Source organism: Ambystoma mexicanum, chromosome 14 (assembly GCF_040938575.1).
Source record: "Ambystoma mexicanum isolate Mex_15411 chromosome 14, UKY_AmexF1_1, whole genome shotgun sequence".
In the NCBI taxonomy this organism is placed as follows: Eukaryota; Metazoa; Chordata; class Amphibia; order Caudata; family Ambystomatidae; genus Ambystoma; species Ambystoma mexicanum.
Genome location: NC_090940.1, coordinates 350908554 through 350934936, shown reverse-complemented (window position 1 = coordinate 350934936; position 26383 = coordinate 350908554). Strand labels below are relative to the sequence as shown.

At 44.5% G+C, this 26383-nt stretch overlaps 1 protein-coding gene across 2 annotated transcripts in view; it reads right to left on the bottom strand.

Moving 5' to 3' along the window:
• LRFN5 (leucine rich repeat and fibronectin type III domain containing 5) overlaps window positions 1–26383 on the bottom strand; it is a 1390562-nt gene that overhangs the window by 186535 nt on the left and 1177644 nt on the right. The gene's annotated exons all lie outside the window — the stretch shown is intronic.

Below are 26383 nucleotides of genomic sequence, written 5' to 3'. Positions count from 1 at the left end.
CTATGTTGGGCCTATGTGTTAATATCATACTTGTGCCCTGATGAGTGATTCCTTGTTCTTGTGCATGTTTGTGGTGTCTGAGTTGCTTCCATTATGGCTTCACATGCATGGTTACCAGAGTACATGGCATTATTTTCTGCCAATGTTGCATTGTCACATTCAATGTGTAGGTATGTGTTCAATTGCATTGTGGTCCCTGATGTCCTCAATGTGTGTATTGCTTCCCTGTTGGAGCAATGTGCATTGCCGTCATATTAATGCATTGTCCTGCATGTCCCAGTCCTGTGGGCTGGTGGCTGTCATGTGCTGGGCGAGAGGGCATGTCCTGCATGTACAGAGCCTTGGCAGCAGCAAAACAAAAGAGGTGATGGCTGGAAGCTTTAGAATTAATCTTAACCTCTGGCAAACCCTAAAGACCATCATTCTTTGCCTGTTAAACCATTACAAAAGTGGAAAGATCATATGCAAACCAAGTTTGGTCCCACCCCAAAAGGGGCAGTCTAGCCCAAACTGCTTGATCACATCCCTTCTGCACGCGACCACAAGCAATCCCCAAACATGTTTCAGCGAGGAATAGCTTTGGTCTCCAGGTACAGCAGGCACAGGACCCATGTTTGGGCGTACGCGTCTCACTCAGGGTGACTACAGCAAAACAAGAGGTGATGCCTGGAATTAATGATAACCTCTGGCATTTCTCTGGGCAACCCTCCAGGCCATTGCTCTTCACCTGACAGGGCATGAATTGTTCAGTTGTGGTAATGCCCCCTCTATTACATAGCATTTCACTGGTGCTGCAAGATCGGTTTGTGTGATGGCACATATACTCACCAGCATAGTGTGCTGTCTGCAGGCCCATAGCATCATGAGTAGAACCAGGGAAGCGGGCACAGCAGTGTGTGATAACAAGGTCAGCACTGTAGGTGACCTGGACCTTCATGGAGTGATACTGCTTCCTGTTGTGGTATACCTCTTTGGATAAATGGGGGGTGACCGATGCTACATGGGTACAGTGCAGAGTAGTAATAACGTTGAGCAAGTGTGCTGCTGCGTAGAAATGTGTCTTTGTGGCATTCACCTGTGCTGGGGTGTTGTGCAGGGATATGTGGCAAGTGGCATGGCGCTGGAGTGCTTCCAGCACCTGCCCAAGTACAAATGAATATGTGGGCTGAGCCATGCCATGAGCATGCCCACAGTGTGCTGGTAGTTGCCAGTTGCAAAGAAATGGAGAAATGACACATGCTTCATTGATCAGGGTAAGTAGCTCAAAAATGCCCTCTTAAGCCAGTACAGGCGGATCAGCTGGATATCAGTTCAGTCCACGATGAGGTCCTGACCCGTGGAATGTGTGCTCGCCTTGCGTGGCATCTCCTACTCTTCTCTGCGCCTTCTGCATTGTGCAGCTGTTCCTGCCTCTGCAGCTCAATTTGGAGCAGAACCAGCTGAATTTCCGAGTTAGCAACAGGTAGTTGCAGCATGTAATTGGAAAGTGTGTTTGTGGAAGGTGTCAGCCTTATGTACCCTTTCTCAGTGTATTGGGTGCACCTGCGGCTTGATTTATATCACCTGTATGCATTTAACTCCACCTTTTAGGTGGAGGTTTCTGCAGTCTGTTTGTTGTGGAATTAATGCCCATTTGTGACAATATTTTGGCGGTATTTCAACTTGTAATATGGCAGAAGTATTGTTTGCAATCTTGGCGTTAATTCTGCCAGCGGAATTAGCGTTGTTACTAATTATGACCATTGTTGGTGGAAATTCTGCCAGTGGTAGTTCCGCCTGGACTAATTCTGCCAGCAGAATTAGTGCCATCATTTTAATTGGAGCCATGGTAAAAGTGGCAATAGTTATGTTACTGCCACTTTTACCATATACCGCCAAACCCATGATGGGGCTGTACATTTTAGAGCAACGCTGGGTCCAATATTACTTATTGTAGTCAATTGAAGTTACCCATGTCTAAAGGTCCAATAGTGCAACTGTCAAAGAAATGAAAGGCCATTCTGCTTCAGTACTTTGGGGAGATCAGCAGAGGCGAGTCACACCAAAGATCCTGTATACTGTCATCGCCCAGAAATCAACAGACAGCTCAGGGATGAAAAGAAATATGTAAATGGTGTTGTTTAGCACCCTTTTACCACTATTCGCCTCACTGCGTGGGGCTCTGTAAGAGACCATGGGAATGGGTTCATTAAAGAGAGTGTGGAAGAGGCAAGTGCAAATCATGTGGTGTTGAAATCTGCTTTTTATGGATTTGGTGGAGATACTTGGGAGTATGTTATTCACCTGTTATTCTGCAGTGCTTTGGGGCTGGTTAGCTACTGATGTGGGAGAGTGGGATGGGGTACAATGGAAAGCATAGTTGCTGCCCCGTTAGTGTTGATGTGATAATATCTAGGCATGTGTTGGCCTTCTGTGGGGGTGTTTGTGCAGGGTAAGGTGGCAGGAGATCTTATTGGGGGGATTGGTATTCAAGGGGCGGGGATGTAGGCATTACAAGGCAAAACAACCTGTAAGCTTTCACTCCTACCCCTGACCATTTGCAGAATGGTCCCATTTCTTGAGCTCCAAATGCCACCTCTCTCTCTCTCTCTCTCTCTCTCTCTCTCTCTCTCTCTCTCTCTCTCTCTCTCTCTCTCTCTCTCTCTCTCTCTCTCTCTCCCTCCCCCTCTCTCTCTCTCCTTCTCTCCTTCATTGCCTCTATCTCTCTAATAGATACATTGCACCCATTGAGGAAGAAAGATAACAAGCATCTGGAATTTGGCAGATGAGGGAAAGGTGAAATCTGGAAACTTAGTTATTACCATGATCTGTTAAGGTTACGGGAGGAAAGGACCGAAGATTCAGTCGAATGGAAGCTTGGTATTTGAGGACCACAGCAACCAATTTCATCAACCTTAGCATTTTGGTTATAAAGGTGTATTGAGCACCACAAATGGGCCCAGGTCTTGGAGTAAATTGTGCAAATAAGCAAAGGATTTCCAAAGGAAACTAACAATGAGGCATTGTAGCTCGCCTTGGCACTGTAGTCTGTCAATACATCCTTTACTTCCCTGCTTCTCTTCCTTATGCTGGTCAAATAAAGGTCACTGCCAGTTAAAGGATTTTTAGTTGACCACTGCACTTCTTCCTTTGCTTGTTTGGGTCCCTATTTGTTCTTGAAGTCCAGATGTGGAGATATTTCTAAGTAGTCCTTCTCACCTTTCAATTTATGTTGCCCAAGCTTGCTTCAAATCTTGGCAGATTTCGGTTGCATTCCTCCAGATCTTAGTGGCTTAGGGGGCTTTGGTTGTGTATCTTGGATGCAAGAAACGTTGCCATTACTGGATTGGCCCTTGGTCCATTTAAACAACCTTCCTACTCAACTTTTTCATATGCTGCACAAAATCCCTGTCTTGTCACCATTTGTCTCCTTCTCAAAAATGCCCGACAATGACCTAGCCTTTTTCATATTCCTACCTAGTTTCCATACCTCTCCCTTGAGTGATTTTGACTATTCATTCCCCTTGTTAATTTTTTTTCTTGAGATCTATATATGTTTGGATCTCTTCTCCACTCCCTACATTATTTTTGGGATATTTGTATGCCCACTTAGTAATTTCTCTATTATCCCCTAAAGTTGTATTCTACCTCATTCTCTTTTTTTCTTCCTTCTTGGACTACTTCAAATTATTGTTCTTCTCCTCTCCCCACCAGTGCTATTCTGTGTTCTTTGTTCTCACCTTTATCCTACATATCTAGTCTGCTTTCTTTGGGCTCTCCTCCTACATATAGAATTATTTTGATGTCTCTGCTCTCTCATCCCTCAAGAATAAGGCCACCAAGCCCCTGTTGCCATCACTGGTCATGCCCTTTCCCGGCAGAAGATGCCACTGGGGCTCTGGCCTCAAAAGTGCTACAGAAGCACCCTTCAGGCACAGCCCGCCAGGACTCTGCTGCCCAGCTGATCTCTGTGCCAGTGTGCGCCATCACTGTCTACGATCCCTGATGGCAGATCACATCACCTGAGCGCAGGGCTCAAAAGGCCTACAAAAGCACCCTTGCAGCAAAGCCTGCAAGGACCCTGCCACCCAGATTTTCTCTGCATCGGTGTATGCCATCACTGGCCATTGTAAGAGGATTCAATTCAACACTACAGCTAAGTCAATGCCTAGTCTGGGATACTGAATGGAAACCCTTATAGATATATCTTTATGTTTAGTTCATGAGTTCTGGATGACTACCCCTATATAACACCCCTCTCTTAGAATCCCCCTGACCCCACTGAGCCAAGAAGTAGTTCTGTTTTGCAAGTTTAAAAGGTTTATTTGAGCAATAAAACAAAATATAGATACCACGCCTTTATAATAAATTAATAATCAATATCGCCCTTATAAATATAATGTTAATCAACAATGGGTAATCTGACACTAGCACACTTCTTTATAATCAATGAGGAGTTAGTATAGGATGGATAAAGTAACAAAAATACTTTTATGGTTTCAAAGGAAAAGCAATGAGGAATAAAATGCAGTACAGAAATGCTTGATATGATTTTCAGCAAAAGATAAGATAATCACTTTTTCTCTGGCAATTCACCCCCCTCCCCTATGCAATGTACGAAATGGAAGGAGATGGAAAGAGCACACAGTTCTCAGGAATGCAATCAAATACAATACGAAATTCAGTTCCCCCCCAGCAAGCTTAGAGGAAACAGGTAGGAGTTTGAAACACAGGCCCAAAATGCCTTTTAAATGTGATGGCAATGGATGGGAAATGTGCCAAATGATTTTAATTCCCTCTAGAGATTCAGGGTGAGTGGAAGATGCGTGTTGGTATTAGTTCAGGCTCACTTTAGCAATACTCTATGAGTTATTACCAGGTTGCAAACGGATTTTAACAAAAGAAAGAATGGAGCTGCTATCTTGACAAGTGGAGAAATTGAGCCAAAATTGCAAATCGCGGTAAATTTCGCGAGTGCGTGTCTCACGATTGCGAAAAAATTATAGGGAGTAGGAAGTCGGTTCTAGGTTCGCTGGAAAGCCTAGATTATAAGCTGAATTTCGTTCCTAGCCCAAATGGTTCCAGAGATACGGACGATTAAATAAAGGTAGTTTTTCGGATTTAAAGTAAACTCAAAATGACAGGTGACAGCTTGCAGCTGCAGAATTGACAGGTGACAGTTGTGCAGCTTTAAAAATGACAGATGATACGATTTCTAGGAGGCAGTTCTACTTAGGTTAAAATAGTTTGGATTAGATTATTTTAACTAAGAGATTGGTTCTGCACAGTTCTGCTAGGTACTCACAATATACATTTGAAATAGGCCTCGCCACGGATCTGGTCAGGTTTTGGACTGGACTCCGATTCTGGTCTCGGCACTTCACAGTGATCTGGGTCAGCTCTCTGGTTCTGCTCACAGTGGTCTGGGTCACTCTGGATCTCTGGTCTGGTCTCTGGCAATTGTTCTTGGCAAAAGAATTCAAACAGCTCGCCCGGCTGTGGAATAGTTCGCAAATGATTTTAAGGTTGCTGAGGCCTGCTGAGAAGAGTTCTCAGTTTGTGGGTTTAGGCCCTTGCTTTAAGTTCTGAAGTAAAGTTCTGGTCTTTGGAGATTGATGGATTTGAAGTCTGGATCTCTGGATGTGAAGTCGTCAGTCAGCATGCTCCGCAGCAAACGTAATTGAATGTCTCTACCTGTCCCAGCAGTCTCTTTTTATGTGTTTTGGAAATGGGTGTGTGCCTGGGCCTAGCTAAGCCTGCCCCTCTCTACTTGTCATTGGTCCAATTCTCCCCTCTCCCATGATTGGGGAAGGAAATGGATTGTCAGCATGATGAAGTCTGTTTATGGGTCAGAGGATCCTCCCCTGGTCAGTTTGCCCACAAATCTATATTTGATTCAAATACATCCTTCCCAGATATACAATTTGTTGAAATTACATGTGCACATTATATATTCCTTATGGTCCATGCTTGTCCGCCTCTGATCTTCCTGGGGGCTTGCATTCAAAAATGACAACATTTCGCACTTTTTAACTGGTTTTGCAATATCGGACATGTACCCAAAATTACACACATGTGCGCAAGGAGTATGGACATTAATTGATGAAGTTTCAGATTTTTAACATGCAGACATTTGGAGTGAGACCCTATTTTCCGCTAGCAACCCCCCAGAATACAACATAGGGCCCTAACGCCTCTCAAAATGTTCACAGAAAAATCACAAAAATAATGATATTACTTATATACTTCTGACAAGTCCGCACTATGAGTTATCTATCTTTTTAAAATTATGCCCTGGTCAAAAAGGGGTGTGGCTTCCCACATCACAGGGTGGAATAACTGGTTTATCCACTTCCCCCAAGCTCAGCTGCTAGCAGAGGCACTGCCCCTCCCAGTTTCCCCTGAGAGGAAGCCACTTTACGGCCCCCCAATATAACATTTGCCTGAGTCCAGGACAGGCCTTTGTTCAACTCCCTGTAGTCCCCAGCTGCTCCACCCCTAATCTAATCAGAGAGGTGACAACTCCTTTTGGCAAGGGGAGTGGCTGAGCAGGTTTCAACTCCTGTCGGGGGTAGTTGTCAGGCAGAATCCAGTTTCATTAAGCCAGGTTTCAGCTAAATGTCACTTTTTGTTCCCAGTTTTCTACATTCAAATCAAACTGACAATTTTTACATATACATTAAATAATTACTTCCTTCAAGTCATTTCAGAATATAGTTTTACATTGTATCCACCTCTTAGCAAGTCTTTCCTTGGTCTGGTTTTGTTTCATTTGTTCAGTTTTACACAAAGGTGTTGGTTTTAAAACGCCAGCTTTCTGATAGTGGTGAGTACTGGTAATGCAACCATTTCTGGGATTAAGAAAATTAATTCCCCACAGTTCTGAGTTGCTTTTTTTTGGCAATCAGCATTGCCATTCCCAATGGTTTCAGGCTACTGTGTGGTTTTAGGCAGTGCCCTCCTGTGCTCACAACATAGGCAAAAATGGGTGGCAGCCTATTCTTCATGTTTTCCCTGTGCACTCTCTGGGGAGTTTTGGCCATCATGATGTTTTCCATGCCAGTACTGCACAGTTTTATTGTAGGGCTTGGATGCATGGGTAAAAACATCCCACAAGCCCCCCTCTTGCGATGGCCATTCTGTCCTTTCACTGATGGAACTCGCTAGATCTGGGATGTTCACCTCCTCTTCTTCCAATTCTATAGGTGGCACAGTTCAGCATCTTTTCCTCCCTCCAGTCGATCAATCAGTTCTCCTTGCTGGTCCTGATGGGAGGATTGGGCGGTACCCCGGGCCCCTTGGGTCTCTGCTCCCGGTCTCCGGATCGTCCACCTTGGCCAGGCTCCCGGTTTTCTTTCTCCTAGGACGACAAAGGAAAAGCGGCAATACCTATTCGTAGACATTTTTCCATCACTACTAATGGTGTGGCAGACATATACATTTTATTCTTTAACATACCTAACATTTTACTTTTGAGATAAAAGTTATCGTTTAAAGACAGTGGCTTACAAGAGTATAATATTTTAGAGACTATATGTGGGATATTTTAGGGTTGAACTGAATTAATCTGGAGCGGTCCCCTCTGGTATTGCAGAGGGCTCCTCCAGTTGCTGCAAAGTGTGCCTGGGATGGCAACACTTTAGATGGTTAATATGGACCTACTTGTCTTCCCCTTCCGCCAGACTGCCTTTGGGGATGCAGATCTTATAGGCAACAGGGGAGATCTTGTCTATAATTTCAAACGGTCCCTTCCATGTATACAAGAATTTTCGCTGTTTGGCCTGGTTCCTTTGGAAATTGTATAGATAGACCCGATCACCCACCTTATATTCCTTTCGGGTAGTTTTTAAATCATAGTGGGTCTTCATGCTCTCGGCTGATCTTCCTAGATTCCGCTGAGCATAGGCAAAAGCATGCTGAAGGTGTTTCCTTAAATTCTCCACATACTCATGAGTTGTGGAGGCATTTATCAACGTTTGCTCTTGGGTTCTGTAGAGCAAATTCTGAGGAAGCACCATCTTGCGTCCAGTCATCAACTCAAATGGTGACATTTTGGTTGCAGATGAAGGGGTAGATCTGATTGCCATTAGGACCAGAGGTAATCGGATATCCCAACTTGGCCCAGAATCTGCCACAAACTTTTTTAAGATGCTCACAATGGTTTGGTTATATCTCTCTACTGCTCCAGAAGAAGCTGGCCGGTAAGCAATATGTAGCTTTCTTTTGACCCCCAGTATCTCCCACATCTTTGTCATTACTTCACTGGTGAAGTGGCTACCCCTGTCTGACTCAATCCTTTGAGGTAGACCAAAACGGGAAAAGATGTGGTTAATCATCAGGGCAGCTGCTGTTTCTGCCTTGCAGTTTGGGGCTGGGAGGCATTCCACCCACTTGGTAAACAAGCATGTAACGGTCAACATGTACTTGTTTCCTCTAGACGAGCGAATCACAGGGCCTTCAAAGTCGATTTGCAAATCTGACCATGGCAGTGTCATCCCCCTCTTTTGGAGAGGCGCACGGTGTGTGAGGGATGTTGGCTGAAATTGTGCACACACAAATCACCCCTTCAAGTATTGGTCGAGGTCCTGCCCCATGTGTGGCCAGTATGCAAACTCTCTTAAGATTTCCAGTGTTGTGTGAAACCCCCTATGACCGGCGGTGGCCGCATCATGGGCGTGACTTAACATCAGGCTTCGGAATGAGGTAGGAACCACCCACTGATCGTGGCCAGCTTTGGATTTCCTTACCAGCAAACCGTCTTGGATTCAGAACATTTTTGGGCATTTCATCAACACTCTTAGGTCCTCTTTCCCAATGTAATCGGTATCCATCAGGGGAAAGTTCTCAGGGTCCTCAAGATGTTGGTAAAACTTACCAATAATTGGATCCCCCTTCTGAGCTGTAATTAAATCAGCATCAGGGATCTCCTTACTCCATTGTGCAGTTGAAAGATCATTGTGAGCATTTGTCTGGGACCTAGTGATAGCAGTGACCTGAATTTCCCCCAATAGGGACTCTATTTCTAGTAGATCCCCTTGGATGGCCCCGGTTTTGGCCAGCTGATCAGATATGTTGTTTCCAGTTTTGTCTGGTCCCTCTACTTTGGAATGACCCTTGATCTTTTTCCAGTAGATGGTCATCCCATTCGATGTGACCAGATCATCAATGTTTTGGATTAACTTCACATGTTTCAAGGGTTTTTTATTAGCACATAACATGCCTCTGGTTTTCCAATTAACCAGGTGCTCCACGAACCCGTTCCGTACATAATCCGAATCTGTGATTATGACCAGTTCCTGGAGTTGATGTTGGACAGCAGTGAGGATGGCCTGATGCACAGCCATCAATTCTGCCACCTGACTACTTTGGGGACCAATTTTGTATCCAGCGGAGGGTTCTGGTGACTCATTCACCCATGCATTCCCTGCGCCGGCCACCAGTTCTTTCTCCCCGTTGTCGTCAACATGGTACGAGCATCCATCCACATAGACAGTGGGCATTCCCTCACACTTGTCTTCTTCAAAGACTTTGTGTGGGGAATTAAGGTATGCCTCCATGTTGTCCTTGATTTTTAGACTTTCGTCCTCGAGACAGTTTTCTCTGGCACAATCATGCAAGTCAGCCAGACCTTGCGCGAGGGGACTCTTCTTGTTTTGGCCATATCTGACCTCTACAGGAAAGCCTTGCATTGACAGAATCCAGGAAGTAATTCGGGAATTACTCACATTTCCGGTCCGGATTCTGTCACTTTGGAGATATTGCAGAGGCTGGTGTGGAGTCTCCACTATGATGTGTTCCCCCTGGATAAACGGGCGGTAATTCTTCAATGCCCACACCGTTGCCAGGAGTGCCTTCTCACAATCGTTGAATTTTTCCTCCATGGAGGATAAAGTTTTGCTTGCATAGGAGATTACTTTATTGACCTTGTCATGCTTTTGGTATAATACTGCCATCAAGCATGTATTAGAGAACCCCGTCTCCAGGAAGAACTCCTTGTTTCTGACAGGGTAAGCTAGGCAAGGCGCTTGTGAGAGGCTTCTTTTGAGTTGACTTACCGCCTCGGATTGTTCTGGACCCCATTCCCACTTGACCCCCCCCTTCAGGAGGAGAATCAGGGGTCTAGTGATCTCTGCGTAGCCCTCAATGAACTTTCTGCTGTAATTAGTCAGTCCAAGGAGGCTCCTTAGTTCCCGCAGAGTTGTGTGGTCTTTCAGTTTTTGGAGTGCTTCCACGTTCTTTTCTTGGGGACAGAGACCCTGAGGAGTAATCTCATGCCCCAGGAAATTAACACGGGTCCTACACCACTGTGCTTTCTGAAAGGAAAGTTTTGCTCCGGCGGCCCTCAACTGCGTCAGAACATAACGGATCTCCGCTATGTGTTCCTCCACAGATGAACTTTTGATGAGGACATCATCTACATAAGCCAGGTTACCCCTCGCACCCAGGTTGGGCATGGCCTTATGTAGGAAAATGTGGAATTCATTGCCGCAGTTGTGGTATCTGAAGGGAGTCCGGGTCCAGGTGTACTGCTGGCCCCCAAAGGAAAAAGCCAGTTTGTATTGGTCCTCCCTACTGACAGGCACTGTCCAGTATCCATTGGTCAGGTCTATTGCTATGAATACCTGTGACCCCTGAATCTGGCCCAGCCCTTGGTCAATGTAGGGCAGAGGCCATCGGGAAGTATGGACCCGTTTGTTGAGCTCCCTAAGGTCGGCGCAGAGTCTCCACTGGCCGTTTGGCTTCAATATTCCCAGAACCGGATTATTGGAAGTGCTATGGACTGGACGGATTATTCCCCGGGACTCAAGGTTCTTAATTATTTCAGTAAGAGACTCCATGGATGCGAGAGGCAAGCGATATTGCTTCACAAACACTGGAGTCATTCCAGGGCCCGTGGGAATTGTTGTGGTGTGGATGTCGGTGCGACCACAGTCATATGAGTCTACCGCAAAGAGATCTTGGAAATCCAAGAAAACTTGTTTCAACTTTTGCTTCTGTTCCAGAGTCACACAGGCATCAGCTAGGTTGACTCTCTCTTCCACATCTGCCTGAAGCCTGGAAAGACTTCTGGTTTGGCTATCTCAGCGGCCTCCTCCAGCTGGGTGGAGAAGTCCCTGGTCAGAGTGCTGATTTGGACTGGAGGCTTCCGATGGGAAAGGCAGCCCTCATGGACCTGGAAAATCACCTCATCCCTCCTGAAGTCACAAGTCACATCTTCCTTACCGTAAGGGCAAGAAGTGTACACCAGGAAGTTCCCCCCATGCCGGGTGAAGATCCTGTCTGGTGTTGTTTTGTCATCACTGTCAATGTCAAAACTCTCCTTGGGGATTGGTCCTAACAGTTCATTTCCTAGATCAATGGAGAAATGTCGGTCATCAACCGCCATTCCAATAATGGTGCCTGCGGCTGGAGTAATACTCTTTAAGTCGCTGTTCTCCACCTCTATTGGAATGGTGTCATGTTCTATGTTGACTAATGGAGTTGGGTTTACCCCCAACCCTTGTTGTTGGAAAGAAGCATTTAGATGTATATAAGCATCAGGGTTTTGCAATTTTCGTCCTCTTTTAACTTTCACTTCCATGGAGAATTGTCGGGTCCTTTCTGGGATGGTGACTTCCTCTTTGATCTGAATTTCAACTGCATAAGGTAGCAATTGAGCTGACCTAAATGTTTTTTCTGGTTCATCAAAGCCCATGGGATTATCCGCTAATCAGGACCAAGCTTTGAAGTTTATTAGGTCCAAACTATTGGCAAAGCGATTGAGAATGTCACTGCCTAAGTAAAAGGCGGCAGTGACGTCTCGCACGACCCAACAATTATGGACTATGCTCTTGTTGCCAATGGAGATTTTGAGCATACACCTGCTTGGCAGGAGATGTTTGGAATTAGGTGCTTCCAGGTCCATTTCCCATTTTTCTATCAGTTTGAATGTGGGAATGGCTGGATCTTTTGGGAGTTGGCGGAACATGGCTTCGCTGATGAAGCTCTTACCGTTGTTCACACACACTCAAGCGAGAACAGAGTCCTTCCCATCATTTAACTGGACAAGGATGAACAACTGCTCTCCAATTTGCTGAATATCAGCCAGGCTCTGAGCTGATTTCACATCTTTCTGGACTATAGGAGTGGGAGTTTCTGATTGTGGATTAGTAAAGAATTTCAGGGTGTTTCGTTCCAGTGTGGAATACCACCTTAAACTGGAAGGAAGGTTGATTTTCAGAAATAGAGAGGACCCCCCATCACCAGTCTGTTGTCCTACTGCTATTACTGTCACATCTGGAATTTGGTTGTTCTGGAAGTGAAATTCTACTTGGTCAGATTTTTGTTCACCCATGTGGCAGGTGCCATTTAAACTAACATGGTTGACACTATGTTTTAATTTTATTGGTCGGCTAGTCTGGGTCCAGAGGACCTTGTTTACACAATCTATTAGGGGTAACAACCTTCTCAGGAGGTCATTCCCTAGTAAACAAGGGGTGCCCTCTGGAGTCACTACTATGACCAGGTGTTTCACCTTGTGTCGCCCAATTTTAATGTCCAAGTCTGCAGTCCCCTCAACGGGAATTTCCTTCCTGTCAAAGTTCTGCAGTTGTCCAGGAGAGGTGAGAGGAATTCGGTAATTCTCCCCCCTTCCTGCATTTAGTTCCTCAAAGGCCCTTTTGGACAGAAGAGTAGCTTGGGATCCAGTGTCCACCAGTGCCCAAATTGTACCCTGCCCCTGTACTTGTACCGGGGCATAGTATCTTCCCTCCTTCTCCTCAAGGGGGCACAGATAATGCACATTTTTGGACAACTGGTGGGCTACCTTTCTGGTTTTGGACATTGCTAGCGAAGCGATTTGGGCAGAATTATGTGGAGAGCCTGGGGAATCTGAAAGAAAAAGTTGGCAACTGGAAATGGTTTTGGGTTCTGAGCCACCCCCCCTTTTTGGAGGCAGTCCTCAGCATGGGTTTGACCCAAAGATTTTGGTGTTGTCGGTTCTGGGATGAGATGAAGAGTGGCGGTAGCTCAGTCTTCGCATCTCCCCAGTATGAATTGGCATCCCTTGGGACCCATTTTTCCATGGGAGGAGTTCCCCCATCTCTGAAGGAGAAGATCCTTTTCCCAGGATCTTCTGAGGATCCCTCTCCCTCAAATTGGAAGACCTGTACCTCCTCCACAAAGTGGGTCTGTTTGGGTCCTTTGTTTCTCCTACCTCCTCTCTGCTCCTTGGGTGGCAGACTTTCAGGGGTAGGAGATTTTGTTTCCGGTTCCTGGTTTTCCACAGGCTGTTTACAAGTTGGGAAGGAAGCTTCCTCCAAGGCTTTACACCCCCCTTCCCCTTTTGCCTCCTCCCTGGGAACCGGTGGGTTATCGGGGTGCTGCCCCCGTCATTGTTCTGGAGCACCAGGTCCAGAGTTTGGGGCATTCTGCGGTGGCATGCTCATCTGAGGGTTCTGTTGAGCCCTCAGTATGTGACCCAGATCCGGTGCTATATTTTGGACCTGGCGCTCAAGTTGTGAAACCCATTCAGGCTGATACGGGGCTCTATTTTCTCCCCTGGGCTGATCCCGGGAAGGGTAGCTATCCCTTCTCTGGTAGTACCCCTGGTTGGGAAGATTTTGGTACCCCTCCAGCCTTGGCCTCCCCTCTCCCGGATTAGGTTGTCTGGGCTCAGGGAATTGGGGAAAGAAGGATGGATAATTTTGGGGCTGGAAATTGGGTGGATACCTGGGGAAAAAGTTCTGACCAGGATTTGGTGAATTTCTGCCCTCCTGGGGGTAGTTAGGAGGGAAGTTCCCCGGGTCAGGTGCTTGACTGGATACCCCCCTTGGGCTGGAGGAGTCCACACATAACACAGGATTGGTCGGTTTGCCTTGTAGCGGGGACCTACATAGTCAGGGGGGCGGGGGACCCCATTTGTGGGACTACCTCTTCGACTCCCTGTCTGTGACTGGCCCGAGGGCCTTTTGGGCTGTGAATTATTTGGTGCAGGCAGGTTTTTAGGCCCCCCCATCTCCAAATCTAAAACGGGGGCAACCTTTACCTCTGCCACCTTGGCAGCAGCAGGGGTGCTGTTGGTTTTGGGGTTTTTCGGCACATTATTTTTATTTTCGATGGGCTTCTGCACCTCATAGATCCGGGTAGCCTAATCAATGACCCAGTCTAAAGATCTTTTCTCATGAAAATCTCTCACGAGCTGGGTCATTATGTATTGGGGTAAGGCATGGAAAAACGTATTGATAAATTCTCTGCTATCCGTGCGCACCCTTCTGGTGGTCTGCGCAAAAGCATGCTTTAATTCTTGCACAAACTCTTGTGGGGCCTGATCCTCCCCACATTGCAAATTGTAGGCTGCTTTGTGAGCCTCTTAAGGATTTCTGTGAACAGAAAAATGTTTCAAGATGGCCGCCTTATAGGTGGACCATCTTAAATGATTTTGGTCCTCCAGCCCCGTAAAGAAACTGGAGTATTCTGGGAGAATGTCCATTTGACGTACTGGATGCAGCTACTGCTGTCCTTCAAATGGAAAGTCTCCATCATTTGCTCATAGAGCTCCAAGTGTTCCCAAACGGAATACTTGGCGTTCTTATGATAAGAAGTGATGACACTCCTGATTGCCTTGATCTGCTTTAAGGGGTCCTTAAGAAAGGCCCTTTTTGCCTTATTGGCCTTTTTGGTTCGGGTAACCCTGGTCCATTCACTCTCCGACTCAGAAGCGCTGCTCCCAGAGGTGCCCGTCTGATCTTCCAGGTTTTCCCGTATTCTGCGAGCCTGGGAATGGCTGGCAGAATGTGGGGACCTGGTCTCCTGTGTCCTGTAATGCTCAGAGGAGTCTTCAGACCCCTCCTTGCTGCCAGGATTTGATGGGTACCCCCCACTAACCTAAATGGGCAAAGGTTTTCAGGATCCCCTTAATGGGCCTACTCTCCTGGGGTTCCCCACTAAATTGCACTGTGCTTGGGTGCCCATACCCGGATGCCCGCCCATCCATTCCTGGGAGGTACTGGCCTATGAGCCCCATACTTCTAGCTGGATAGTCCAGGGACTGGGAGAGATGAAGGCCTCTGGTACCAGGGCTCCTGCGGTTATTCTCAGGCGTTTCCCTTTCCCAGCGCACCTCGTCTCTATCAGCTCATCCTCCCTGTTGCAATGCAGGAGCCTGCACTTTCAGTTCCTCAGTTAAGGCATTACTAGACTATCAGTCTCTCCTGCATCGCTACCTGTTGCTGGAGCCTATCATTGTGCTGACAGAGAGCCTCATTTTCTCTCTGTGCCTCCTGATTGGTCCTGGAGTACTGGGCCAGTCTCTGCTGCAGGACGGTTACCTCCTGAGCTGTGTCCCTATTGGCCTGCTCCTTTCTTGCCAGAGCATCCTCCACCCTCCTGGTGTGCTCTAACAAGTGCTGGTGTTCTTTTTGGAGGTCACCCAGTCCCTGGAGGGCCAGGTGATTTTCTTCCATTTTCCTTTTTAAGTGGCAGACTTCCTGGCCTAAGGTATCCCTTTCCTGACTAAGAGCCTGCATCTGTGCCACCAGGTCGTCCCTTTGCCTTTGGAAGGCACCAGCTTTCTGGCGCTCCTGGTCAAACTCTGCCTGGGTATCCAGGTCTTTCAAAATCAGTTTATTGCTCTCTGCCTTCTCCCTATCTAGGTGGCTTTGCAGGGGGACTACCTGCTCGGCACATGCCCTATTGAAATCTAAATGTTGCTCCAGCTTTTTCTGGCTCTGCAGTAGGGAGTCCAAAACTTCTTGGTACTCTTTCTGCAAGGCAAGAAATCTGGTATCCTGGTCCGCCTTTTCCTGTTGCAGCCCATCCATATTCTCCTTTATTTTAGTGATGTACTGTCTGCTGTCCTTTTCTGACTCCTGGCTCCTGAGCAGCCTCTGCTCAGAAGAGTCCAGATCAGATTGGGCCTTCTCTAACGCCATCTGTTGCCTATTTGCCAGATCTTGGCCTTCAGCACATTTGTCCTGTATGGCTCCCATATATAGATACAAATATGCCGCTATCCTGCAAACTCATTATGTTCATCTTTGGCTTTAGGGGCCATATATAGTTCACTCAGGGCCACATGTAGGGGACCCTGATCTACCCATTTATCTGACCCTGTTTCAGTGACCTGTTGCACGATTGCCTGCAACCAGACCGTTTGGTCCTGATGAGTCCACTCACCTCTCACAAATAGCTTATGTAAGAAGTGCTCTCTGGCTATTTTGATGTCTACCAGTGTTGTCATTCTGGAATTTGAGTTCCTTCCTGACTTACATAAGTTTGTATTTTATTTTTGCTAAACAGACCGTTTCCTTAGAGCGTTCCTTTGAGGAGTGCTTTACAGCGTAACACAGCGTGGTGATCCGACCGGATGTATGTATCTTGTCAGTTAGCACACTGTATTAATCTGTACAAGTGATAGATCTAATCCGGAATCCCTGGCTACGAGCCCCCAATTTGTAAGAGGATGCAATTCAACACTACAGCTAAGTCAATGCCTAGTCTTGGATACTGAATGGAAACCCTTATTGATATATCTTTATGTCCAGTTCATGAGTTCTGGATGACTACCCCTATATAACACCCCTCTCTTAGAATCCCCCTGACACCACTGAGCCAAGAAGTAATTCTGTTTTGCAAGTTTAAAAGGTTTATATGAGCAATAAAACAAAATATAGATACCACGCCTTTATAATAAATTAATAATCGATATCGCCCTTATAAATATAATGTTAATCAACCATGGGTAATCTGACAATAGCACACTTCTTTATAATCAATGAGGAGTTAGTATAGGATGGATAAAGTAGCAAAAATACTTTTATGGTTTCAAGGGAAAAGCAATGAGGAATAAAATGCAGTACAGAAATACCTGATATGATTTTTAGCAAAAGATAAGATAATCACTTTTTCTCTGGCAATTCACCCCCCTCCCCTATGCAATGTAAGAAATGGAAGGAGATGGAAAGAGGAGCACACAGTTCTCAGGAATGCAATCAAATACAATACGAAATTCAGTTCCCCCCCAGCAAGCTTAGAGAAAACAGTTACGAGTTTGAAACACAGGCCCAAAATGCTTTTTAAATGTGATGGCAATGGATGGGAAAATGTGCCAACTGATTTTAATTCCCTCTAGAGATTCAGGGTGAGTGGGAGATGTGTGTTGGTATTAGTTCAGGCTCACTTTAGCAATGCTCTATGGGTTTTTACCAGGTTGCAAACGGATTTTAACAAAAGAACGAATGGAGCTGCTATCTTGACAAGTGGAGAAATTGAGCCAAAATCTCAAATCGCGGTAAATTTCGCGAGTGCGTGTCTCGCGATTGCGGAAAAATTATAGGAAGTAGGAAGTCGGTTCTAGGTTCGCTGGAAAGCCTAGATTATAAGCTGAATTTCGTTCCTAGCCCAAATGGTTCCAGAGATACGGACGATTAAATAAAGGTAGTTTTTCGGATTTAAAGTAAACTCAAAATGACAGGTGACAGCTTGCAGCTGCAGAATTGACAGGTGACAGTTGTGCAGCTTTAAAAATGACAGATGATACGATTTCTAGGAGGCAGTTCTACTTAGGTTAAAATAGTTTGGATTAGATTATTTTAACTAAGAGATTGGTTCTGCACAGTTCTGCTAGGTACTCACAATATACATTTGAAATAGGCCTCGTCACGGATCTGGTCAGGTTTTGGACTGGACTCTGATTCTGGTCTCGGCACTTCACAGTGATCTGGGTCAGCTCTCTGGTTCTGCTCACAGTGGTCTGGGTCACTCTGGATCTCTAGTCTGGTCTCTGGCAATTGTTCTTGGCAAAAGAATTCAAACAGCTCGCCCGGCTGTGGAATAGTTCGCAAATGATTTTAAGGTTGCTGAGGCCTGCTGAGAAGAGTTCTCAGTTTGTGGGTTTAGGCCCTTGCTTTAAGTTCTGAAGTAAAGTTCTGGTCTTTGGAGATTGATGGATTTGAAGTCTGGATCTCTGGATGTGAAGTCGTTGGTCAGCATGTTCCGCAGCAAACGTAATTGAATGTCTCTACCTGTCCCAGCAGTCTCTTTTTATGTGTTTTGGAAATGGGTGTGTGCCTGGGCCTAGCTAAGCCTGCCCCTCTCTACTTGTCATTGGTCCAATTCTCCCCTCTCCCATGATTGGGGAAGGAAATGGATTGTCAGCATGATGAAGTCTGTTTATGGGTCAGAGGATCCTCCCCTGGTCAGTTTGCCCACACATCTATTTGATTCAAATACATCCTTCCCAGATATACAATTTGTTGAAATTACATGTGCACATTACATATTCCTTATGGTCCATGCTTGTCCGCCTCTGATCTTCCTGGGGGCTTGCATTAAAAAATGACAACATTTTGCGCTTTTTAACTGGTTTTGCAATATCGGACATTTACCCAAAATTACACACATGTGTGCAAGGAGTATGGACATTAATTGATGAAGGGTCAGATTTTTAACATGCAGACATTTGGAGTGAGACCCTATTTTCCGCTAGCAACCCCCCAGAATACACCACAGGGTCCTAACGCCTCTGAAAATGTTCACAGAAAAATCACAAAAATAATGATATTACTTATATAATTCTGACAAGTCCGCACTATGAGTTATCTATCTTTTTAAAATTATGCCCTGGCCAAAAAGGGGTGTGGCTTCCCACATCACCGGGTGGAATAACTGGTTTATCCACTTCCCCCAAGCTCAGCTGCTAGCAGAGGCACTGCCCCTCCCAGTTTCCCCTAAGAGGAATCCACTTTAGGGCCCCCCAATATAACATTTGCCTGAGTCCAGGACAGGCCTTTGTTCAACTCCCTGTAGTCCCCAGCTGCTCCACCCCTAATCTAATCAGAGAGGTGACAACTCCTTTTGGCAAGGGGAGTGGCTGAGCAGGTTTCAACTCCTGTCGGGGGTGGTTGTCAGGCAGAATCCAGTTTCATTAAGCCAGGTTTCAGCTAAATGTCACTTTTTGTTCACAGTTTTCTACATTCAAATCAAACTGACAATTTTTACATATAATATAGTTTTACATTGTATCCACCTCTTAGCAAGTCTTTCCTTGGTCTGGTTTTGTTTCATTTGTTCAGTTTTACACAAATGTCTGGTGGTTTTAAAACGCCGGCTTTCTGATAGTGGTGAGTACTGGTAATGCAACCATTTTTGGGATTAAGAAAATGAATTCCCCACAGTTCTGAGAAGCTTTTTTTTGGCAATCAGCATTGCCATTCCCAATGGTTTCAGGCTACTGTGTGTGTAGCCCACTGGTGGTTTTAGGCAGTGCCCTCTTGTGCTCACAACATAGGCAAAAATGTGTGGCAGCCTATTCTTCATGTTTTCCCTGTGCACTCTCTGGGGAGTTCTGGCCATCATGATGTGTTCCATGCCAGTACTGCACAGTTTTATTGTAGGGCTTGGATGCATGGGTAAAAACATCCCACACCATGCCCCCTCATGGCAGAAGACATCAATAGGACTCCGGGCCTCCAAACAGCTACAAGAGCATCCTGGTGGTGAAACCCACGAGGCACCCACCACCCAGCTGATCTCTGCTTCGGTGCCTGCCATCAATGGCCAAGCCCCCTCGGGGCAGAAGACGTCACCAGACCTCCAGCCTCAGAGGGTCTACAGGAGTGCCCTTGTGGGGAAGCCCCCCAGGCAAACGGTGCTGCTGTTGGGCTGTTAGTCAGAGAGCTGCCCATTACCCTACGACCATAGGTGCCTGCTGTATAAAGGTACTGGCAGGAGTGGGGGCTATCCACATTTGTGATTGCAATTTGACTCCATTTCTGGTTACCGATAACTTCCAGACAAATACAAAGCCATTTCGACTGCCTGCAAGACAAGTAAGTGTGGTGTCAGGGGGGCAAGGAGAATCGGACTATGGCAGCTCCTTAAAATGCCATGGCATACCCTTGTCCCTGTACAAGCACCGGCACTCACAAAACAAGACCTTAGATTTAAGGATATAAGTTAGTTTGTGAACTACTACACTATCATGAACCATACAAACAGGACTGGAAGGACAGCTGTAGGATATCTGTAAGTTTAGCATCGGCGGAGGGTGCAAAGGACCTACAGGATGCTTACATGCTTAAACAATCCATTTTGAGGCCTTAGCGTGGGAGTTTCAGTGGGAGGTCATGGGCATTTTATGATCATTTACCCACTTGATGTTACTTTTAAACATTTCTTATTACATGATTTAGTGGCATAGTGGTATGATTGCGCTAATCGACAAATATAGAAAGTGTTTGAAATAGAAATTGCAAGTGATGACAGGCATGTTAACCCTAAAAAATCTATGGAATTACCACCAAATGTGAATACCAAGAGGTAGGAAGAAACTTTAACCTTAATACTCTTGTCCAACATCACCCAACCAAAACTGGCTATGAGCACACTGTAATAAATGAAGTAGAATATAGTGCACATACCTATAACATCGAGACCAGTAACATAAAGGCCCCATGGGGGGAGTTGATAGAAAACGTGTGTATGTAATTACCAGTAGATGGGGTGCGTGTGCCTGCCATAGCAAAAATAACACATAACCACAAGGTTACTGGGAACGAGGTAAAGGAAACAACTCATATAAAAGCAGGTACAGAGCAACATACTCCTATTTATCTCTAGGAATGCTTTTGCCAGAAGAATAGCACTGAGATAGCTTCCTTAAAAAAAGTGCTACAAAACTTGTGTATAGTAAAAACTGAACTAACACATGACATAAAGACCAGACTCCCAAAACATGTAGGTAACAGAGAGAGCGGTATACCTGTAGAGATACCGATTAATAGAAATGGAATGAATCATTTTGTCTCGAGTAGACCACACAGTAAGACCCCACACATAGACCGACCAACACCAACTAGCAGTCAGCTTATGACAAATAGGCACAAGGCAGAGAAAGCACCAGGAGCAAACCACACAAACCGATGAACCCCTTACTGATAGTATCCTAATTCCCAGGACACACGTCACTACATCACGTGAGCTGTGTACACAGATGTACAGAGGGAGTAAAGGACCAGTGTGGCAGACGTCCAATATATGTAGCAAAATTAAGCTTCAAAATGACCTAAATGGCAGGGAAACGGTGTCGAGGGTTGGTACACACAGTTTACTGGGTCAGAAAACAATTTACATGCACAACGTACAAAAGCTCAAAATGGACCAAGAATGTAATATATCATTGACCAATAAATACATCAACAGGTTCCGATCCACTAGGGGTTTTCTGTCAGTAGTTTGAGTAGATATCTCACGCTGCACATGAATGTCTTCGTTCTCGCCCAGCAGTTTGAATGATATAGATTCAGAGCTTTAGGATGCACGCCTAGTAGAAGTGTTAGGGGCACTTGAATTCAGAACATACCCACCACAGGGCTCTAATAAAGAACTAAGGGCTTAGCCACCAAAAGGGAAATCCCTGACTTCTACGAAGGTGGAATACAATACCGTCGGCCAAGGACATCTGGAGTCGACAACTATAGCACATAACAGCACCGATGGGGCATGGGGGGTAAGGAAACCATTAGTATAGAAGGCCACACAACACAAGAGCATGACATGGAGGCAGAAGGTTGGCCAGGGGCTGGGAATAATAAAGAAATAACAGAGTGAGAGGGAAGAAGTAGAATCAATAATAATAGTATTATCATACATATGTTATCATAGAACATTGCAGGTATGAATAGGAATATTATAGATGGGGAATGTTGTAACTTTATAAGAAAATCACAAATGATCTGTCTACAGGACACCCAGGCTTTAACCGATACAAATATACAAGTATATTCTGCATGTCAGATATTAGCGACAAAGGGTGATAGAGGACACCCAAGTGGAGGCCTATTAACGTGGGTAGACCCCACAATCCACTGGGGGAATTTAAAACAATGGATACAGGATCCGAAGATGTACAAGAATTACATATGAGGATAGAAACTAAACTTCATACAGTACTATTCAATATATACAATAGACCCTGATATTGAGGTCAAATTAAATGCTATAGATGTGATATGGAAACATATAGTAGCCCTAATGTAAAATACCAATAAATAAATAAAAATCATCCTTGTAGGTGACCTCAATATGGAGTATGAGCCATATGATCTCATGCAAGATCTTGTTATGGTGGAAGAAAACCAGGCATGGGACAGTCCAGAAATTAAAGCAAATAAACCTAAGAGAGCATATAAGCAGGCACTGGAAGCATCACATATTTTTTTATTATCTGGAATTCAGGGCATTCAATGGGAGGGCAAACAGAGATAGACTTGCTAAACCAACATTTGTAATTTGGGATACACGTTCGCATATGGACTATGCCCCTTGCACAAACCAGAAATTGGCACTTAGTGAAATCGTTGTATGTTATCGAGCGTGAGGAGAGCGACAATCAACCTATTTGCATGGAAATTGTAAACCATAGTATAAACACTGGAGAAGCCCAAAATGTAGGTGGGAAATCGAGAATAACAATTGAGGGAAATGAGAGGAAATCACTACAGTGGGCAGACATAGAGTGCACTAGTATTATCCCCAAAATCTACAATAATATTGTACCGTTGCTAGAGAAAATTCTGGCATTCAAGTGCATGAACAATGTAGATATTGTCTCATGTTATGCAGACATAACTAAGACAACAACACCTTTGTTTATGAGATCAAATAAATCAATTATATCCCTAGCAACAAAAAAGACTGAATGGTGTCACAACGAGTGTAGTAGGGCTACAACGTCCTTTATACATGGTATACAACACATGAAAAGCCATGGTAGAGATCAAATTAAACAATTAAGGGGTTGTTACAAAGCCACCATGATAAAAAAAGAGGAAATAATTAACAAACATGAAGTGGCAAGAGATGATGGAAGCCATAGAATACAGGGATAGTGTGGATTTTGTAATAAGGTCACTGAAGCACATACAAATGATAGGAACATTATATAAGGAGGTATTCCATCAGACATATGGCTAACTCATTTCAATAAGGTATACCTATACAGATGACAACATAATGACTAGGGAAAATAGAACTGCAATCCGGAAGTTGCAAAGTAACTTGGACGACCATCCGATGTTAAAATCTGCGCTAAGTGATGTAAACAACGTATTAGAATGTCAAAAAGATGGGAAAGGCCCAAGTCCTGATAGGACTTGCTGTCAAATTGATATCAATTGATGTCTTTAGGTCAAAACCAGACATCTGGGACCCAGTATTTCTCTGGTTCTTCAATGCAGCCCTGGAGATGGGCTCTGTACTAAAATCCTAGACATCAGCAGAAACAGTTCGTTTATATAAGAAAAATGGCAACAAGGACGTAGGAAACTATAGGCCTATTTCGCTACTTGACGTGGCTGGCAAAACACGTTCATGGGCTTTCCTAGCACATCTAACGAGCTGGATCCACGAAAACCAGGTAATTAGCCACGTCTAGGCTGGTTTCCAGCCAGGTTTTAGCACTATCGACCAGTCTTTCAGATTATACCTGTTAACACAAAAATATGTACAATTGAGAAATATGAATCTATATGCAAAATATTTAAAAGCTTCATTCAATAGTGTGCCTAGGTCAAAACTGTGGGAAGCACTATTTGAAATAAAAATGCATACTCAATTATTCAACGCAATCCTCGGTCTCCACGAGAGTAACACAGCCACTGTAAGATGGAGCCTAGAGGTGAAACCACCAAAGCTTTTCACATTGAGAGGGGAGTAAGACAAGGGTGCGTCTTGGCTCCCACGTTATTTTGCATATTTATTAACAGGATGATTGATGCACTGATTTCCTGTCAGCTACACACGCCTCTTTTGTGCTTTGACAAAATTCCAATTTTATTGTTTGCAGACAATGCATTCTTTATCTCATTGACTCCAGCAGGTCTCCAAAATCAATTATATACGTTTTATGAAGAGTGTAACCATAATGGTCCAACAATCAATTCCAGCAAATCCAAATACTTAACTTTTTATCCAACAACTAAAAAAACAAGGAAATTACATCTTGAACTGGATGGGCCAAAAAACTTGTGTAGAGGAGAAGCCAAGTACTCCTACTCCAACCGCCCGCCCTTATTACCTGTCTGTTGGAAACCAGAGTATGAGACATACACGACGCAGTGGAACAAACAAAGAGAAGAGTGTGGACTCTGTGCAGTACCAACAAGAGTACCAATACCTAAGAAAATCTGGGAGGCAAGGTACCCATTGAGAAAACTGTACCTGCATACAAGACACTATGATGGCCATTTGAATGAGATTCCTGAAGAAGCAGAGCAGATGAATGTCAAGGGTGAATAGTGACGTCACACAGAGAGAGATGACACACACAGAAGAGATGCAGAGACCAGAGGATGCAGATATTCTATAAGGCATCAAGGAAGTACCAAGGATAAGTGACATCTTGGGATCAAGGTGAAGAAGCATATGCCACAGGAACAGATGAAGATATTAAGTTAGTTTATGCATGTACAGATGCAACTGAAACGCAAGCAGCAAAGTAATATTAAAAAGCTAGCCTCAAGCTTTATAGTAGATAGATTGCGGTAAGCGCCAATATATATATAGATGTATATGAAAAAGTAAAGGATGGATGTTTCCACTACACATTATAAGCCATGCTGAACATTAAGCAAGCAGGCCTCATTTCAGTGTGTCAAAGTTAAAAAGCAAATTGAATTACAAATGAATCCCAGCAGAAGGAGTTGGATGAGCAAAGAAGCCATTGTCTTAACAAACCGGAATAGACTAACATTGGATACAAATCGTGTGAATGATCAGAGACTCCTGTTCGGCAGGCTTAAGCAAAACAAAAGACTTTAGAGGACTATTAGAAAATAATATTAAATACACTAAAAGGCTTGATTCCATGGTCTCCAGTCAAGTGGAAGAATGAAGTTGGACGATCGAGGTGGTCACACCAATGCATTATGGCAGGATGTGCCCACACTCCCTAAATTTCTCAGAGCACAGTACAAACTGAAGGCCAATCTTCAAAGCACTAATTGATACTGGACCATTGAGGTGATGATGGATTGATACATTAATTGGTGGGAAGCTAGTGTTCAAAGGAGCTCACCAGCACCTGGATGTTCATTCTGTATGCTGCTAGACGTAGGTGGAAAAGTACTGACAGGGGTTAGAAGCCAACCAATTGTCGAGGACTGCATAGTAAGGATCCTATAGTTTGTGTAGCGAATGGAACATGTCTATTTAGTGACGTTCATGGTGGCCATTTTGAGGATTTAGTTACCCCACCTGATGTTAAGTACCCTATCACTTTCCTCCACTGTTGCATACTGATATGGAATTTATACCTAGATATTCACTTAGAGCCTATGACTCCCTCCAATAGGTTTTTTAGTTTGCCATGCAGGATGACGCGGGTTAGTGACGCAAGTCAGCACATCACTGATGATGATTTTGCATGACATATCCTCTATTTTTATTAAAAGAAGTTGAATAAGAGGATCAAGCGACTGCTGATGTTAGTTGTACTCCCTATTTTACATAATTTACATTAAAACAGACTCCCTTTTGCCAAACTACCTGAGTCGTCTTGATTATTGATGTATGAATACAATCTGCATCCCCATCCATCTCCAGGGGTATTGCTACTCATCTAAGGGCTGGGCAACCCTGTTCACTGGGTATTCGATTCATGGGCAAAGGGAGTTGGAACGAACAAATCGTTAATCAACAGTTACCCTAGAGAGGACAAGCAACACCATTAATACATTTGCCTATACCCTTGGTAAGGGTGCACTCCTGGCAGCTCTTAAAATATACAATACTCAAGCAAAGGCGGCTACAGCATACGGAGGTGAAATATGGGGCTTCTCAAATACAACTGGTTTCTGTTACAGAGAATACACTTCTAAACAAACTGTTGAGCTTACCACAATCTACACCTAATACAATATTGCTTATTGAATTCAATCTCGACAATATTGCTGACACTATCACTCTAAGACCAAATATGTATTGGGCCCACCTATGGACATCCCCCTATTTAAGGAATAATAAAACAGCGTTGATTGACCTATTAATGTAGAATGGAAGGAAATAACTACCGTGGTGCAAACAAGTTAAAGCAAAAATGTTTCCATTTCCTTCCCACTCTCCCCCTCCCTTCCTTATCTATGTCTTAGCTCTTGCACTATCTGAAATGTTGTCAGGCTGAGTACGATAGTTAATTTTACATCCTTACTGTTCATGGCCTGTAAGAATGTCATTGTATTTTCCCTTGTTCCCTCCCTTGCCTTAAAGCGCTTTGAAACACATTGTGTATAGGCGCTATATAAATAAACTATCATATCATATCATTAGAAATAAACTATCATACAGCTAGGCCTTGAAGAAATCTGGTGCAATACAGAAAGCATTGCAGGAAATTAGAAATTGGAGACAAATACCAGTGTGTTAGGCA